Below are 18,736 nucleotides of genomic sequence, written 5' to 3' on the forward strand. Positions count from 1 at the left end.
AAAAAAAAAAAAAAGAATCAAAAGATTTAACCTCACAGCATCCAGCTTGTGTGGCTTTTGAGTGAGATTCCTCTTTCCGTTCCGTAACCAGTCTGCTTTGGAGAGGCAAAAGAATCTCACCAATACCTACATATATTAGGGTGGGCTCTGAGCCAACTCATCAGGCCAACTCCTCACTTTGAAACAAGAAAGTGAAGAGGATGTTTCATGATTGTGAAATACCTGCCAGAGGAAGGGTCTACCAAAGTTCAGTCAAGTATTATTGGAAAGGAGGCAGCAGACTCAGGAGGTAGAGAATCTTTGCTCTCAGACAAACGGAGGTTGGAGTCCTGAATCTGTCACTTATGAGTATATTATGTAACTCCATCACCTCCATTTCTTTATTGATTAGAAGAAGGATAATAAAAGTGTCCACTGCCTAGGATGGTTCCAAGGCTTAGAGAAGGAGATAATGAAACTCAGGCCTTAACATGCGAATATCAGCCACTACCCTTGCCTGTGTACATTACACACGACGATAACCGGTGTTGTTGAGTAGCTCTTTGCGTCCTTCCTTACTAGGTAGATAACGATTTATAAGTTACCTACTTACCTCATGAATTGATTTCATGAAAAAGGTCTTTCTGAATCTCTTCCAGTGTACTTCAAAAGTTTATCCCTTTAGTTAAAAGAAATTGTAACCAGATTCTTAAAGCCTAGATTGGAAGAAACTGTTTGCTAAAGAAAAGTCATGGCAGGGCGCGGTGGCTCACGCCTGTAATTCCAGCACTTTGGGAGGCCAAGGCGGTCAGATCATGAGTTCAGGAGATCGAGACCATCCTGACCAACATGGTGAAACCTTGTCTCTACTAAAAATACAAAAATTAGCTGAGCATGGTGGCGCACACCTGTAGCCTCAGCTACTCCAAAGTCTGAGACAGGAGGATCACTTGAACTGAGGAGGTGGCGGTTGCAGTGAGCCAGTTGCACCAGTGCACTCCAGCCTGGGTGACAGAGCGAGACTCTTGTCTTAAAAAAAAAAAAAAACACTAAAATTAGCTGAGCATGGTAGCGTGTGCCTGTGATACCAGCTACTTGGGAGGCTGACGCAGGAGAATCGCTTTAACGAGAGTCAGAAGTTGCAGTGAGCCGAGATTGGGCCACTGCACTCCAGTCTGGTGACAGAGAGAGACTCTTTCTTTAAAAAAAAAAAGAACAACAACAAAAAAAGAAAAGTCATGTATATATCCAGAAGCAAAAAGTCAGTATATTTAAGAGGGATGTACACGCCCATTTTTGTTGCAGCTATTCATTATAGCCAAGATATGGAATCAACCTAAGTCTCCATCAGTGGAGGAATGGATTAAGAACATACAGTACATACACACAATGGAATATTATTTAGCCATAAAAAAGAATGAAATTCTATCATTTGCATCAACATGGCTGGAACTGGAGGGCATTGTGTTAAGTGAAATAAACCAGGCATAGAAAGACAAATATCATATTCTCACTCATATGAGGGCAAACATGATGTTATGGAGACAGACAGTAGACGGTTAGTAGAGGATGGAAAGGGTAGTGGCGAGGGAGAAATAAAGAGAGGTTGGTTAGTGCTATAAAAATAGAGGCTGGGCGCGATGGCTCATGCCTGTAATCCCAGCACTTTGGGAGGCCAAGGTGGGCGGATCACCAGGTCAAGAGATCGAGACCATCCTTGCCAACATGGTGAAACCCTGTCTCTACTAAAACTACAAAAAAAAATTAGCTGGGCATGGTGGTGCGGGCCTGTAGTCCCAGCTACTGGGGAGGCTGAGGCAGGAGAATTGCTTGAAACTGGAAAATGGAAGTTGCAGTGTGCCGGGATCGTGCCACTGCACTCCAGCCTGGTGATAGAGTAAGACTCTGTCTAAAAAAATAAAAAATTATGTATATGGAGAGACAGACAGGGTTAGTAGGAATAAGAGCTAGTGTTCAGTAGCACAATAGGGCAACAATAGTTAATAATTTATTGGGTATTTCAAAATTACTAGAAGAATGAATTTGGAATGTTTCCAACAAAAAGAAATGAAGTGATGGATATCCCAAATACCCTGATTTGACCAATTACACATTGTATACTCGTATCAAAATATCACATGTACAAAATAAATATACACAACTATCATATACCCATAAAAATGAAACAAAAATGCTCACTTGTCACAGATTCTTGCCTGGTAGAATCTCAGTAAATCCATTTTTCTACCCACAGGTATCCCTCATGGTTTATCTCATGTTCTTGGCCACATGGGTTAATGGTCTTTGTTAGATTTGTCCCCAAGAGGACAAATGGTGAGAATGATGGAAATCGATGGCTGGAAGGAAACCCAGAGTTCCATGCTTTTACTTCCAGGAGGGGTCTGTGGAGTCTAAAATGTCTGCGCAGTCAGAAGTTCTCACTTTGGGAATCTCCAAGACCTTTTCTGGAGGGAAAGTTGTAAGATCAAAATTATTTTTATAATAATACTAAGACATGATGTACCTACTCCATTCCCATTCTCTTAGGTGTGTGTAGCAGAGTTTTTCAGAGGCTATATGATATGTGATATTGTGTAATGAAATGTGCCAACTTTTGGAAGATTTGCATAATTCACTGAACTAATACAATTTTCCAAATGACCAGTGTATGATGTTACAAAGTCATGCCTAGCTAAAGATGCATCCAAAGTTCAAGATAGACTAACGAATTTTAACATGAAAGAATACAGAGTTCATTTATATGTTTCAGATTCCATGGTGCTGCTCTCCTTTAAGAAATGACCAGTTGTTGAGTTCTGATATAATATAAAGAAGAATATCCACAATTGCTGAAACTATTGGCCAGTTTTTCCACACACATTTCAACCAAACAACATATCATAGAAAATTGAATTCAGAGGCACAGAAGAGAATTCAACCATTTTTTATTAAAGTCTTAGTTGATGTCACTCTTCTCACTTGTTCATTCTGAGAAATATAATTGTTTTTTCAGAAAGGTGCTGTTTCGTGTAATATGCAGTGGGTATATTAGTATTATATTAAGTGAAAATATTTTACATTTTTCTCAATTTTACTTTCTAATATGGTACAATAATGGTTAACTATGATCCACCTAATTAAAAGCTCTTTGTAGCCAGGCGCGGTGGCTCACGCCTGTAATCCCAGCACTTTGGGAGGCCTAGGAGGATGGATCACGAGTTCAAGAGATTGAGACCATCATGGTCAACATAGTGAAACCCATCTCTACTAAAAATACAAAAAATTAGCTGGGCACAGTGGCGCATGCCTGTAATCCCAGCTACTTGGGAGGCTGAGGCAGGAGAATTGCCTGAACCCAGGAGGCGGAGGTTACGATGAGCCGAGGTCGCGCCATGGCACTCCAGCCTGGGTAACAAGAGCAAAAAAACTCTGTCTCAAAAAAAAAAAGCTCTTTGGGGTCTTCAATAAATTTTAGGAGTGTAGAAGAAACTTTATACTCCTAAAATTTATTGAGGACCCCAAGGAGCTTTTAAGTGTGAGGACCAAAAGTGTGAGGTCCGCAGGCCCAGTGTATCGTTTACAAGGTGTAGTGTGTTCAGTATCTAGACTCTGTGTCCACTGGTGGCACTTTTCTTCTGGAAAAAGTGTTGTGTGGTCAGATACAATTTCAGCCAAAATGGTGCTTTCTCTCCCTTAGAGATTTGCAATATACATGAACATATCAAAGTCCCTCAAAAGTCTTTCCCAAATTTATCCCAACCTTTGAAAAATAAATCATCCCAACCTTTTTTAAATCCTTCTTTTATTTAGGGCACAACCTGATGTTGCACAGTGGAGGGAATATGACATCCTATGGAACGTACCGGCTGGTATTTGATATGGGCTACCCTTTCCCCATTACAAAAAAAATTAAAAGCAAGTCTTATCAGGCATTTTCCTTCAGATCCATACTTTATTTAGAGGGAGGCCTATGAAATTTACTTGCTCATCTGATTGACTTTCTGAAAAAAACACACTCTTCATTCATGGTATTATGCCATCTTGCTTATACTCTTTGAAGCTGTTTCTACTTATGTTTCCAAACGCATATGTTTTTTCAAGCTCTGTTTTAGGCATTTTTGTGTGTTAATTAGTAGCATCTGCTCCATGTGTCATAAGACAAAGTAATTTCATCCCCACAAAATTGTCCAAATTGCAGGTTAAGTGGTAGCAGCCTAGCTGTTGAGCTGTTACTACTGTTTGGTATTTTTAAATGGCAAAAAATACCTTCGGTGATGCATCACATGCCTTTAATAAAACACAGTCACTTTGGGTAACAGAAAGATTTAGAAATGGCAGTGGGTTTTATTTCTTTTTATGATTCTTTCTTTCCAGTTCTTCAGTTTCCACTGTTTGTGGGTACAGTCCTAAGAGTCAGACCAAAATAAAGAATATTCCATCAGTATGGATCAAAAATATGTTCCTGGCCATACGTGATGGCTCACACCTGTAATCCCAGCTACTTGGGAGGCTGAGCTGGGAGGATTGCTTGAGTCGAAGAGTTCAGGACTGCAGTGAGCTGTGATCACACCACTGCACTCCAGCCTAAGTGACAGAGCAAGACCCTGTCTCTAAATAAATAAATAAAAATAAATAAAATGTAAAAAAACATGTTTCTGGCTGCTGCAGGATGAGCATCCTCTTCCTAAGAAATGAGATTGATACTCACACCCTCCAGCACCAGTTTCTTTGCGGCGCAGTGCCATTCTAAATTTACACTGAGGCAGGAATGCAGGGAGAATTTCTTTCTCCTATATTTCACATGTCTATGTCACAGAAAGAATAGAAACATCTTAATTTGTTATAATAATTATAGGGACAATAATCCTTGTATTTTATATAATTCAAAAGCTCTTTTTAAAAAAGTTTTTGGTCTTGCCAGTTCCTACTGAAACACTTCTTATTGTTTGAATCCGTAGTGACTTTCTATTATTGACAATTGAACATTGATTTTTGCCTATTATTAAAAAAACATCCGGCTGGGCGCAGTGGCTCATGCCCGTAGTCCCAGCACTTTGGGAGGCTGAGGCAGGTGGATTACCTGAGTTCAGGAGTTTGAGACCAACCAGCCTGGCCAACATGGTGAAACCCTGTCTCCACTAAAGATACAAAAATTAGCCAGGCGTGGTGGTGGGGGCCTATGATCCCAGCTGCTCAGGAGGCTGAGGCAGGAGAATCACCTGAATCTGGGAAGTGGAGGTTTCAGTGAGCCCCCATATATTGCCGTTGTACTCCAGCCCAGGCAACAAGAGTGAAACTAAAATCCGAACAAATTACTGTGGCTGTCTTATTCAGTATCTTGTTCTTTTCCTCATCACTGAGTAGTTTCAGGGAGAACTCTTTGCAAATGCAAAAAGACTCAGTTTATAGGAATATATATTACAGCATTGGCAAATGGTGCTAGAAATTCTCTAATAGTTAAATGACTATTAACTATTAACAGATTAACCAGACTGAAATGGAAGAACCATACTGAAGTTGCTCTTCAAACAGCAAGAGCCTACCTTTCTGTCTTTGATGAGTAAATATAATCTATGATATACTTGAGGTATCAAAGATGCAAGAATTGTAGAGCTATGTGGCAGGTTAAGAAGTCTGATCAGTGGCTGGGTGCGGTGGCCCACGCCTGTAATCCTAGCACTTTGCGAGGCTGAGGCGGATGGATCACCTGAGGTCAGGAATTTGAGACCAGCCTGGCCAACATGGTGAAACACTGTCTCTACTAAAAATAAAAAACGTTAGCTGGGTGTGGTGGTGTACACCTTTAATCCCAGCTACTCAGGCGGCTGAGGTAGTAGAATTGCTTGAACCTGGAAACAGAGGTTGCAGTGAGCTGAGATCACGCCCTTGCACTCCAGCCTGGGTGACAAGAACACAATTCTATCTCAAAAAACAAACAAAAAGAAGTCTGATGAAGATGCAGATGGTTCACTGCTTGTGGAAATTATCTGATTTAGCACTTTCTGCAGTAGAAAGTCAAACTTCAGGCACGCACACCTAAAGTAGAAAAAATGGTTCTTAGAGGCGTGGTGTGATGCCGGGATTCAAACCTGCTTTCTGGAGACAGATGGACTGAGTTGGAGTCCCGCCGCCGCCATGTATGTGTAGTGCTGAACGGGTGATCTAACTTCTTTGGGGCTCAATTTCTCGAAATGTAAAAAGTCATGTAAAGTTCCTAGAAGAGTGTTTCGTACATTGTAACTATATTAGTTATCTATTGCTGTGTAACACATTAATCCAGATCTTAGTGGCTTGAAACAACAAATACTTATTGTCTCTCAGCTTTTTTTTTTTTGTTTTTTTTTTTAGAGATGGAGTTTCGCTCTTGTTACCCAGGCTGGAGTGCAATGGCGCGATCTCGGCTCACCGCAACCTCCGCCCCCTGGGTTCAGGCAATTCTCCTGCCTCAGCCTCCTGAGTAGCTGGGATTACAGGCACGTGCCACCGTACCCAGCTAATTTTTTGTATTTTTTTTTAATAGAGACGGGGTTTCACCATGTTGACCAGGATGGTCTCGATCTCTTGACCTCGTGATCCACCCGCCTCGGCCTCCCAAAGTGCTGGGATTACAGGCTTGAGCCACCGCGCCCGGCCTGCCTCTCAGTTTTTCTGAATGTAAATCATAACTGGTTGTCTAGCTCCAGGCCTTTCCTGAGGTTGTAGTCAAGCTGTTAACCTGGACTGAAGTCTCATCTGAAGGATGGGGTGGGGACGGTGGGGATCTGCTTCCAAACCCACTCACATAGATGCTAGCAGGCCTCAGTTATATGCCTGTGGGCCCTTCCACAGGACTGCCTCACAGCCTGGCAGTCAGCCTCCCCCAGGTGAGCAATCCAGGAGAGGATGCAAGACCCTAAGCTGGAAGCCCCTATCTTCTTGTAACCCAGTCTGGGAAATGCTATCCTGTTACCTTAGCCACAGTCTATTTGCTAGAAGTGAGTTACCAAATGCAGTCCACACTCAAGTTAAGAAGGGTTTACGAGGGCATGAATCCCAAGAGCTGGGATCACTGGAAACCATCCTGTAGGCTGCTTATTACAGTAACTTGTGCTTTCATTTCTGTCTCCTTATGGTCTATTCCTGACCGTCAGACTGAGTGATCCCTTAAAACGTGAGGTAGATCATCATACTATGCATTAAAAATTATCTCCAGTCTTCCCATTTTACTTAAAAGTCAACATCTTTACAATAGCCTGCAAGGCCTTTCATGCTTACAAAATTACTTTTCTGTATTATGTAAAACGATGTATATGTATAATAAATGCTACATATGTATAGCTGTATAAACACGTTTATGTTTAGTTATATATCTAGAATTTGTTTTCTCTATGGTGTCAGATAGAGAGCTATCTTTTCCAAATGAAGAACCAGGTTTTCCGGCACTATTTATTGATTAAAATACCTTTTTTCTGGCCAGGTTCAGTGGCTCACACCCATAATCCCAGCACTTTGGGAGACTGAGGTGGGTGGATCACAAGGTCAGGAGTTCAAGAGCAGCCTGGCCAACATGTGAAACCCTGTCTGTACTAAAAATATAAAACTTAGCCAGGTGTGGTGGCTGGCGTCTGTAATCCTGGCTGCTTGGGAGGCTGAGGTGGGACACTTGCTGGAAACCGGAAGGCAGAGGTTGCAGTGAGCCAAGATCATGCCATTGCACTCCAGCCTGGGCAAAAGAGCAATTCTGCCTCAGAAAAGACAACAAACAAAAAACCTTTTTTTCCCCCGAGTTGATATTCTACTGAGAACCCGTTTGTCTCTTTCTATGCAATCTGTGTCTAATTGCTGCATTTTTGAGTAAAGATATTCCTAGTTGGGCTGGTAGATCATGTCAGATACAGCTGTGTGATGATTTTATTGGATTTGAAACATTCGAATCATGTAAAAACAAATTATAATAGAGAATTATGGAGAACATTTAATAAGTTCCTGTATTTGATAAATTAGGAACTAATTTTACTTAAAAGGCTGTGACTTACAGTTAAAAGTCCAGTTAGCTACAACACTAAGAGTGAAAAATAAATTTCATAACTCCTGGGTGACTGTTTCTAGCTTGTTGATTTTCCATACTTTGCTGCTGCTGCTACTGCTTATAACTGTTCAGAAAATTATGACCAAAATGCCTGTCAAATTGGAAAACCCTCTGGAGTGAGATCTGTGTGTGTGTGTGTGTGTGTGTGTGTGGAGAGAGAAAGAGAGAGAGCCAACTTTCACATATGCAGGCACATCTGTGAATGCCCTGAGCCCAGGGCTTTCTTTTCTGCTGTTTGGACTTTTGGGCTTGTCTTTGCTTATGATAACTTCAAATAGTAAACAAGAAGGGATAGGTGACAGAGATGAAACCCAAGCAGTTTGTTTTGTTGATTCTTATTAACAGTATCGATCAAGAGTTTGCTGAAAGAGGGAAGCATGTTGAAATTATTGCTTAAAAAGAGGTGTGTAGAATTTTCAGTGATTTCCTTTGGATAAAAGTTGCCTTATACCTGTTGTAATCTCTGTAAATGAGGGTCAGCTGTAAATCACAGAATGAATCACTCCCAGTTCCTTCACATCTACAGACATAAGAATGGAAAATACTGTCACGCAGATGAGTCCTTATTTCTTTTTCTTCTCTATGACTAGTATAACTTTACTTTTCTGGACACCTGGCTTTGGCATCTGGGGAAGGGTGTTAAAGTGACAAATGGGGCCATTCTGCCTGTCCCATATCGATTTTGCTGCAAGACAGTTGGAAATAATATAATCCAGAAATGAATTTATTTTCGTGTGGCAAAAACAAAACAGAAAAAGAGAGAGTACTATGAGGCAGTGTTATGCTACTGGCAAATTTTTCAAACTAAAACCTTTTATTAAATGAGTTTGTGTCCATTAAGCATCGGTGAGCATGAGTGATTGAACCCAGAATCCAGTTGAAGTATTTCTGTATTGCTTTAAAAAGAGGTATGTCCACCTCCCTCAGTCAGCAGGTTCCTTTGCAGAAGTCATTGAAACTAAATGTCAAGGACCTCTTTCAATTCTAGAATACCTCAAGACAGAAATTGGTAACAAATAAGAGAAATGCAGCAAGACATTTTTAGTTAAAAAAGAAAAGATTGATACAAGCCAGTAAGTTGCAGTGGGCTTGTTAAAAAACCTCCTCTCTCCAAATTCTGTTTTTACCAAGCCAGTAAACTAAAGACAGTTTGTCACGCTTTGAACTTCCTGGCTTATATGTTGATTTCTATCAATATGTTACTGTTACACATTTGAGTAGGAGCTGAGTTACAGAAAACTAATAAAATCCTTAAAGCCCCACTTTCTGTGGGTATCGATAGCATCAAGAAAGTAAAAAAGACTGCCATTTTCCGGCAGTCGTTTCTTTCAGCTAGACGGAAAATTGAATGGCATTAACTCTACTCACTTGCTTAACCATTAACCAAGAGACACTTCCTCCTCCTCCTCAAAAGTTTTTAGTGTTCGCAGGAATTTAACCACAGATAGACACAACTCTTCAAATGTCCCGAAAAGAAGGTTGACTGTTCCATAAAGTAATAGCTACAAAAGGCTTTCAAAGAATTAGTTGTTCACACAGTAAGCTTCTGAGACATATGAGTATATCCTCTTTCTTACAACTTGGTCACTTGATGCAATCTTTGATGATCATCCTGGGACCTTCGGAGATGAAGAGTTTAGAGTTATAAGTATGATGTGGCCGCCATACTCAGGGAACTGGATAACGGTCTGCCGATGGGTTTTCAACAGAGATGAGGATGAGCTCATAAAAGGCTACAAAAGGAGGCAGACATCTTTGGAAGACTGTTTCTAGGCTCTCAAATGGCCATTGTCAAAAAACAAACAGTGGGGTGGATTTGACTAAGCATCAGAAGATGCTTAAACAGCCTGTGACAAGTGAGTGTTAAAAGCTCACAAGGCAGAAAAGAACCTTTCAGAGTGACCTTGTCACAAGAGGTTCTAATGTGTGTAGGCTTTATCAGCTGCTCCGAGTGGGGGTAAAGAGGCATGCATATTTTAAACATTCATTTCATATTCAGTGTGTAAAATAACTACTGCTTTTCAACTTGTGTGGAGAAAGTATTTATCAATTTATCAAGAAACATACAAGGGAAACACACCCCATTACCTACTTATAGAGCAAAATGGAAAATTTTCTCTCTCTCACGCTTTATCTTTTTTGTTCCATCCTAATAGCTCTTTATTTAAAAAGTATTAACATCAGTTAATCAGTCTGAGTCTTTCATTTGAAACTGACTTTCTTCACTTTCTGCCCTTGATACTGCACGTCAGTCTTTAATCACTTAAACGTAATGAATTTTTTTTTATTCACACCTTTCAATCGATAAACTTGAAATTTTGCGAGCACATTCCCACTGGTGTATATCCTGATTTTCAAGACCTGCCGCCTCTCCCAGTGTTGTGCTTGTTTTCTTTCTTTCTTTTTTTCCTTCCCACACCCCACCTCCAGTATTTTAGGGTACCTTATATAGAGATAAGAAGTGAGATAGCCTCATCCTGATAATTAATATGCTTGTTTGAGGTTATGAAACGTACATTTGAGAAAGGCCAGGGATTTCCCCCTGAATATCCACTAACTGCTTGAAGTGGCATTTTCATTCTGACTTGGCGTTTTGTTTTGTTTCACTGCAGCGTTCCAGAGCATAGTGAAAGAGTCTATTTTGAAGCCTCAAACGTAGTGTTGTTGCAGACCAGAAACAAGAGAGAAGGAGTGGATTTCAGCCTACGCGGATGGTCTTGAAACACAAATGGTTTTTGGTAAGTCATCCAAAGGACTTGACATCTTTCAGCTTTAAATATCATTAGGCATCACTTCACTGGTGTACCAGGACTTCTTCAGGTGCATTGCTGTTTCTCTGCATCCCAAAGAACAGGACATTTGAGAAAACGCTGTTCTAGGAACAGAGCGCTGAGAGAGGAACCATATTTACTTAGTGTATTTGTTTCTGAAACTTGCAGAATAGTATGATCTGAATTGAATGCATTTGTGGTTAGAAAAAAGCAAAAGCAAAAACGAAACAAACCCAAACAACTAAACACACAAACAGCAAACAAACTACATCTTCCAGATACTCCATTGTAGCTGAAGGCATAAGGGATTAATCATGAGAGGAAGTAGATTAGATTTATTTGGCAAGGTTTCTCTCTGATCATGTACAGTCATGTGCCACATAGTGAAGTTTCAGTCAATGACAGATCACACATTTTACAGTGGTCTTATAAGATAATGTGGACTTCCAAGGATGTTTTATCAGTCCCGCTCCTGGTGTTACCTGGAAGCAGAATCCTCCAGTTGAAGCCCGGGTCTGCCCCACCTGTCTTGATCAACTTGGAGAACTTGCTCACCATCTTGGAATGACTTGCCTTTAAAAATGTATGTGCCTAAATGATCTCCAAGCTCTCTTGCAGATTTATAATTCAGTTCCCTCTAATGCAATTAATTAAATAATTATCCACTTCAGTTTTTGCTGAACAGAATTTCTCTGTGGCCTGGGCAGGTCATTTGCAGAGGGGCTCACTGTCTCAGCCAGTGTGGAGGAAAGGAGCCAGGTCCCCAGGGGTCCCGTCTGGCCCCATTTGCCCATTTGACAGCCAGCGCTTTGGTCAAACAGGACTTTCGGCATCTGAAGTAAATAATTTTTTTTTTTTTTTGAGACAAAGTCTCACTTTGTCACCAGGCTGGAGTGCAGTGATGTGATCTGGGCTCAATGCAACCTCCGCCTCCCGGGTTCAAGCAATTCTCCTGCCTCAGCCTCCCAAGTGACTGGGACTATAGGCATGGGCCACCACACCCTAATTTTTGTTTTTTGTTTTTTGGTTTTTTTGAGATGGAGTCTTGCTCTGTCACTAGGCCAGAGTTCAGTGGCGCGATCTCGGCATACTGCAACCTCTGCTTCCTGGATTAAAGGGATTCTCTCGCCTCAGCCTCCCAAGTAGCTGGGACTACAGGCGTGTGCCACCATGCCCAGCTCATTTTAGTACTTTTAGTAGAGACGGGGTTTCACCATGTTGGCCAGGCTGCTCTTGATCTCAATCGTGATCCGCTTGCCTTGGCCTCCCAGAGTTCTGGCATTACAGGTGTGTGCCATTTTGCACCCGGCCAAATGTTATATTTTTAATAGAGATGGGATTTCACCAAGTTGGCCAGGATGGTCTCAATCTCCTGACCTTGTGATCCACCCACCTCGGCCTCCCAAAGTGCTGGGATTACAGGTGTGAGCCACCACATCTGGCCTGCAGTAAAAAATTTATTCCCTTGCAACATTTTAAAAAATGTGGCACAGTGCTTTATGAACATTATATTCATTTTACTTATTTGATTTTTATTGTTATTTATTGTTTTGAAACAGGGTCTCTCTCTCTTTGTTGCCCAGGCTGGAGTGCAGTGGTGCAACCTCAGCTTGTACTGGGACTACAGAGACTGGGTCTATCCTGGCTCTCATTCATAAAGTCTTCGCTGAATTTCTAGGACTTCGCTGACCGGTCTCTCTTCATGAACTTCTATCTTATTTAGGGCCCGCAGTCATATAAAATGCACTGCTCTGCATTGCTCTGTGAGTGTCTGCCTTCACCCCAACAGGTATGCACAGAGCTTCAGGGCAGGAATCAGATCATCACAGACCAGTAGCTGAGACTATAGGCATGCGTTCCCATGCCTGGCTAATTTTTAAATTTTTTGTAGCTACGAGGTCTCGCTATGTTGTCCAGACTGGTCTGGAACTCCTGGGCTCTAGCAGTCATCTTGCCTTGGCCTCGTAAAGTGCTGGGATTACAGGCATGCACCACTGTGCCCGACCTGAATATTAGATCCAAATAAGCGAGATAGGCTTCTTTTGAATTACTGTCCTTTGTTTTTCTTTAGGGGATCTGACCTTTCCTCGTCTGTGCTTGCCATCATTGTGTTACTGGTTATCTGCCAGCCAGTTAACCCTGTGAATCCCCACACTTTGTTTTACATTGAACAGCAGTTAGTATTGTTCTTTCTTACTAAACATCCCCTTTCTAAAGCAGCGCTTCAGAAATGATGCTCAGATATCAGCTGGCGTCCTGCCTTCGAGCGGTGCACTATTGGGGTTTCATAACAGCATTTTTTCTGTTACAAATATTAAATAATGAAGTGCAGGAAACCACATGAATGTGGTAGAAAACAAATGCAAGCATAATGTCACCTGGAAGTGCCAGTTTTGTGATTCTCCTGGTGACAGTATCCTCCCTGTAATCAACATAGGAAGCCTCTTTACCTGTTTGCTGGTGGTCTTCTATCCCACATCCTCATCTCCACGTATGTCGTATGCCATGGCCACGTGTCATCCTGAATCAGGACGTTTGAGTAAGGCAATTGCTTGGGACAGTCTCTATCAAAGTTCTGCTTGACCGCAAGTCCTGGCTGTCACTCACAAAGTCTTCCCTGAATCCTTAGGATGTAACTGCCTAGTCTCTGTTTATGAACTCCTCTCACATTTAGGGCCTTACAGAAGGCATCTTACAGAATGTATGCTGTGCATTAGTCTGTGAGTGTTTGCCATCAGCACGATTACACATATGTCGCGCATGGCTTCAGGGCAGGAATCAAATCACAGACCAGTGTTTCCCAAGGGTGCTCTAATCCCAGCACCTCCTGCTTTCAAATCACCTGAATGTGTTTATTCAAGTTACTGATTGAGAGAACCCCAGACTTATGAATTGGAAGTTCTGGGGATGTAGAACCCAGGAAAAGTTAACTTTGCACGCTGAGGTTTGATGATAATAGTCTGAGACTAATTGTGCATCGTCCTCTTTGCCTCCTCTCCCACAGAAGAGGGTCCAGGTCTGAGCCTATGGTAGGTGTCCAGGAAATATTTGCTTGTTATCTAAGCAGCATCATGCCATGAGGGTTGCATTCCCTTGTCAATTGCCCAGCCTTTTCAGGATGTGAGGTCAGCATATTCTCTAAGTCTTTGGAGACCCACTTTCTTCTGAATACGTAAAGTGTTCCCTAGGGCAGAGGCTCTTTTGGAAATCTTTTGTTGTCTCTTTATCTTTTTTTTTAATTGCATTTTAGGTTTTGGGGTACATGTGAAGAACATGCAAGATTGTTGCATAGGTACACATGTGGCAATGTGATTTGCTGTCTTCCTCCCCTTCACCTGTATCTGGCATTTCTCCCCATGCTGTCTCTCCCCAATTTCCCTCTTTATCTTTAACCACTGACTCTGTCAGTGGGAATGACAGGAGCGCCTGACTAAGTTTGGGATAGCAGGATGTCAGCTCTGAGGAGCTGGGCTGGAGCAGCAGGCTGGGAGAAAGATCTGAGGATGGAAACAGGACTGTGCTAAACTAGAAGCTTTATCCTTGGCTCCCAAAGCCACACCTGCTGCCCTTGGCAGTTTATTCTGAGTGGTATTTCTTTCAGCTGTTAGACCTCGCAGATTGTCACTTTTGGTGGCAGAAGGGTGGTCCCACTGCTGAAAAGGATCAAGTTTAGCTCTAGTGGATGCACATCAAAGCACCCTCAGTGCACAGTGGTGGATTCAGGATTTGAATCCAATGTTAGACTGCCGTGGTGACACGTGGCCCTCTCCTTCCCTCTGCCTCCTGCCCCAGCAAGGGTATGCCTGGCCTTGGATGATCCAGGGAAGATTTGTAGGGTGTTGCTGCTTCTGGTGTACCTCCTGAATGCCCTTGCTGTTGGCTCCAGCCCTGGTAGGTGGATCTGAATATTCAAGTTGGAATCCAAACAGAAGAACTCCTGGAAGCTTAGCTAGCCTAGGAAGGAACAAGCATGGGCTGGCTATGGTGGCTCACACCTGTAATTCTAGCACTTTGGGAGGCTGAGGTGGGTGGATCACGAGATCAAGACCATTCTGGCCAACACGGTGAAACCCCATCTCTATTAAAAATACAAAAAATTAGCTGGGCATGGTGGCACACACCTGTAGTCCCAGTTACTTGGGAGGCTGAGGCAGGAGAATCACTTGAACCCGGGAGGCAGAGGTTGCAGTGAGCCAAGTAATGGAGTTGTACCATCGCACTCCAGCCTGGGCGATAGAGCGAGACTCCATCTCAAAAATAAGAAAGGAGCAAACGTGGTCATCAGGACGTGTATTAGCCGTTAACCTAACCACTACCAAATGCATTAACAAATTTGTCTGATGACTTTTTCTCTTGTTTGTTGGTTGTTGCTTAGTTCACAGTTTAATTTTTGGCAATCCTGAATTTAGTTCATGTGAAAAAGCAAGCACCTTTAATCACAGTGTTGGGGAAGGATCTTCTTTCTCCCAGGTCTCTGTTCAGTTTTCACTAAAGAAGATTTGGCAAGCAGAAAGGTATTACCGGGTGGATTCTTCTCAAATTCTCATCTAAGTGAAGGGAGAAAGCACACATTACCGAAGCAATGTTAAGGGCACATCAGGCTCTTAATATGTGCTTCATGGAGACCCTAGAAGATTTTCTTCTGCATAGCTTCTTTCCATCTGATGGGAGGGAGAGCTGTTTTTTGTGATGCAGAAGGCAAGAGCCAGGTTGTCAGCTACAGAAGAGGAAGGTGCAGTTGTCTGCATAATTGACTTTGAGCCTTTGTTTAAAAGAATGTCAGGTGGAGGAGTAATGAGGGACAAGATTTTTTTATTACAGAGTACAGGATTTTAGCAAAATACCAGATGCTGGCATTTCTGTTTTGAAGATCTTTAGTGGAACATGGAATATGTCCCTGCAAGTAGCCATCCATGATAGGAAAACAGAAAAATCGATTCTAAAAGAGCATTTGTCTAGTTAGAAACTGTCACTTGTATCATTTACCATGAGGCAGCCTTGAGAAGTGCATAATTTCAAAGGACCACCTAAACCATAGGCACTGCTTATGGAACAGCTGTAAATAGGAAAAGCGCCAGTCCAGTAACCCCTCTAAAGACCATGGTTAGGAAGCTCCGCAGGTGCTTTCCAGCTCAGAGGAGTGTAGTTCCCTTCAGGTACTTAAGCCAGTGTTCTGTAAAGCAGCACCCAAAATGCCTTCTGTTAAATGTGTTCTGACTCGCTCCTCTAGCTGATACTATCACAGGCTAATAATTGCATGAGTCCCTCAGAGAAGCTGTGTGGTTTTGTATAGCTGTGAGTAAAACCACACCCATTCAGGAACTGCAATGTACTTTTTTCTAACAGGCATCATCAAAACAGATGCTGATTTACATGGCAGGTCCCCTTCTTTAGTGACAATTTGAGCGCTTTGAAGGGAGGCATTTGCCATCCCTCAAAAGAAATCGGAATTAAACTGGCACACGTGCAAGTTGCTGGAGTAAAAAGGAAAGGCAGTGACCTAGGGTTTGTTACTGCACGTGCTTTCCCTGAAGGCAGAGCTACCATCATGATGTCCTCATCTCTGCACACACGACTAGTATTTCTGTCCCCTTCTCTTCCGAGTTTAAGCTCAGTGATTTCCAACTGCCTCTCACATGACTCCAATTCAATATCACACAGGCGTCTTCAACTTGCATCTAAACCTGACCTTGTCATTATCCTACATGTATAGACTCCTGTTATGGGCTCCAGGGTCACTAGCCCACCATTCCCTGATACTGGACACCTCCTCTTCGTCTGCTTCATCCCCAGCTCATGTGCTGGAGTTTTGCCACTGAGAGATGATCGTTTACCCATTCTTCTCCTCTCCCGGGCCCCTGTTCTGTTGCAGGCCTTCAGCATCACTCGCCTGGACTGCTGCAGCAGCTTCCAAGAGTTCCCTTGCCTAAAGTCTCTTCTTTCTGTGTTCCATTTATTCTACTCTTTTGAGAATTATCTTATGAAAGAGAGGGTCTGATTGAATTACTCCTATACTTGAAAACCCTTGGTGATATGTGGAAATCTGGAAAAGTACTCGTAATCTAATGTGTTAAAAGCAAAACTTTAGGCAAATCAAATTTCACGGAGTTGAATTAAGCAAAGAACTATTTGCAAAGCAGGCAGCTCCTCCCTACTCCCTTCTTCCCCAACCAGAATAGATTCGGGGCAGCTCTGACAGGCTGCTGTGTAGCTTGGAGAGGATTCATAGACAGAAAAAGGAAAATGATGGACAGAAAACAGAAGTGGGGTACAGAAACAGCCAGATTGGTTTTAGCTCAGTGTTTGCCTTATTTGCACAGGGTTTGAACAATTGATTGGCGGCCTGTGATTAGCCAAAACTCAGGTTGGTACAAGAATAGGTTACAGCCTGTTTACACATCCAGGCAGGTTACAGTTCACTGTGTGCAGAGAAACCTTTAGGCCAAACCTAAAATATGGAAGAAGGCAGCTTTCAGCTAAATCCAACATATGATAAGTATAAAATTCATGTTTCAAAATTGTGTAAACATATTTGATTACAAAGCAATGACAAAGATTTATGCCTATCCACAAAGGCTAGAAGTAAATAAAACAAGAATGAAAGTATTTTTAATATTAGGGCAGTGTGTGTGTGTGTGTGTGTGTGTGTGTGTGTGTGTGAATACTTCTTTGGTAGCAAATGAATATGGGAGTAAAAGGAATAAATGAAAGGATTTTGTTAGCTTTCTGTTCCTGATAAGATAAAATGTGAATTTCACTGCACGGCATCTAAGGCCCCTAGGAATTCCTTATCAACTTACCATTTAAATCTCATCTCCCGTGGACTCCCATCCTTTCCATCTCTCCATATAATGTTTTTTTCCTTCCTAAACATACTATGTATTTAATAACTCGGCATCTGTTCATGTTGATTCTTCTCTCATGAGGCTCTTGGTCTCTGCCTGGTGAACTCTTACTCATTCGTTGAGCCCTTGAAATTCCTGGCCTGGCGTGGTGCCTCACGTCTGTAATATCAGCACTTTGAGGCTGAGGTAAGAAGATTGCTTGAGCCCAGGGGTTCTAGACTAGCCTGGGCAACATAGTGAGATCTTGTCTCTCTAAAAAATACAAAAATTAGCTAGGCATGGTAGCCTGTGCCTGTAGTCCTAGCTACTTGGGAGGCTGAGGCTGGAGGATCATTATAGCCGGGGAGATTGAGGCTGCCGTGAGCAAAGATGGCACCATTCCACTCAGCCTGAGTGACAGACAGACCCCATCTCAAGGAGGGGGGAAAAAAAAAGAAATTATCCTCTTGCTGTGTTACCACTATTATATTGCAATTCTTTGTTCATGTAGCTATCTTGGTAAATGATTCGTGAGGGCAGAGATGGGCTTATTTTAAACCTGGTATTCCAAGTGTTAAGCCCATTACTGTATATAATATGGTTTAATAAATATTTACAAAAGTAAGGAGAAAGGAAAGAGCACATTTAGAAATACACAAATAATCCTTCAGGTAAGGTATTAAAATGTTTTTGGATAATTATTATTTCATAAAAATTACAAAAATAGATGTTTTTGGTTAAACAGTTTTTACAATAATAGTCGGATTCGGCCTCACATCATCTAAACTAAACTACTGGAGTATATCTTCGGCATTAGAGAATTCCAACATCAGATAGAATTGCTTCAGCTTCGCTGTAAACCATATTTATGAAGTTACTAAAAATTGCTTTTCTTTTTTTTTTATTTTTTAATTTTTGAGACAGAGTCTTGCTCTGTCACCAAGGCTGGAGTGCAGTGGCGTGATCTCGGCTGCAACCTCTGCCTCCCAGTTTCAAGCAATTCTTCTGCCTCAGCCTCCCGAGTAGCTGGGACTACAGGTGCCTGCCACAACTAAAAATTGCCCTTTTAACTGTTTTTTGTCATGCATAATCAT

General features: G+C 42.0%; 1 protein-coding gene and 1 long non-coding RNA gene across 3 annotated transcripts in view; both read left to right on the forward strand.

The window, feature by feature from the left end:
* The window catches only part of ATXN1 (ataxin 1), a 463,177-nt gene that overhangs the window by 95,005 nt on the left and 349,436 nt on the right, over positions 1–18,736 (forward strand). For both annotated transcript variants that reach the window (XM_078368284.1, XM_078368283.1), the window contains exon 2: positions 10,660–10,785. The gene's annotated coding sequence lies outside the window, so the exon portion shown is untranslated. The remainder of the gene's footprint in view (positions 1–10,659; positions 10,786–18,736) is intronic.
* LOC144576580 (uncharacterized) overlaps positions 1–18,736 on the forward strand; it is a 434,267-nt gene that overhangs the window by 95,005 nt on the left and 320,526 nt on the right. Inside the window, exons 2-3 of the long non-coding RNA XR_013533693.1 lie at positions 10,660–10,785; positions 12,402–12,607. This is a non-coding gene — a long non-coding RNA (uncharacterized LOC144576580). The remainder of the gene's footprint in view (positions 1–10,659; positions 10,786–12,401; positions 12,608–18,736) is intronic.

The sequence above is a fragment of the Callithrix jacchus genome, chromosome 4 (genome assembly GCF_049354715.1).
Source record: "Callithrix jacchus isolate 240 chromosome 4, calJac240_pri, whole genome shotgun sequence".
Taxonomy (NCBI): Eukaryota; Metazoa; Chordata; class Mammalia; order Primates; family Cebidae; genus Callithrix; species Callithrix jacchus.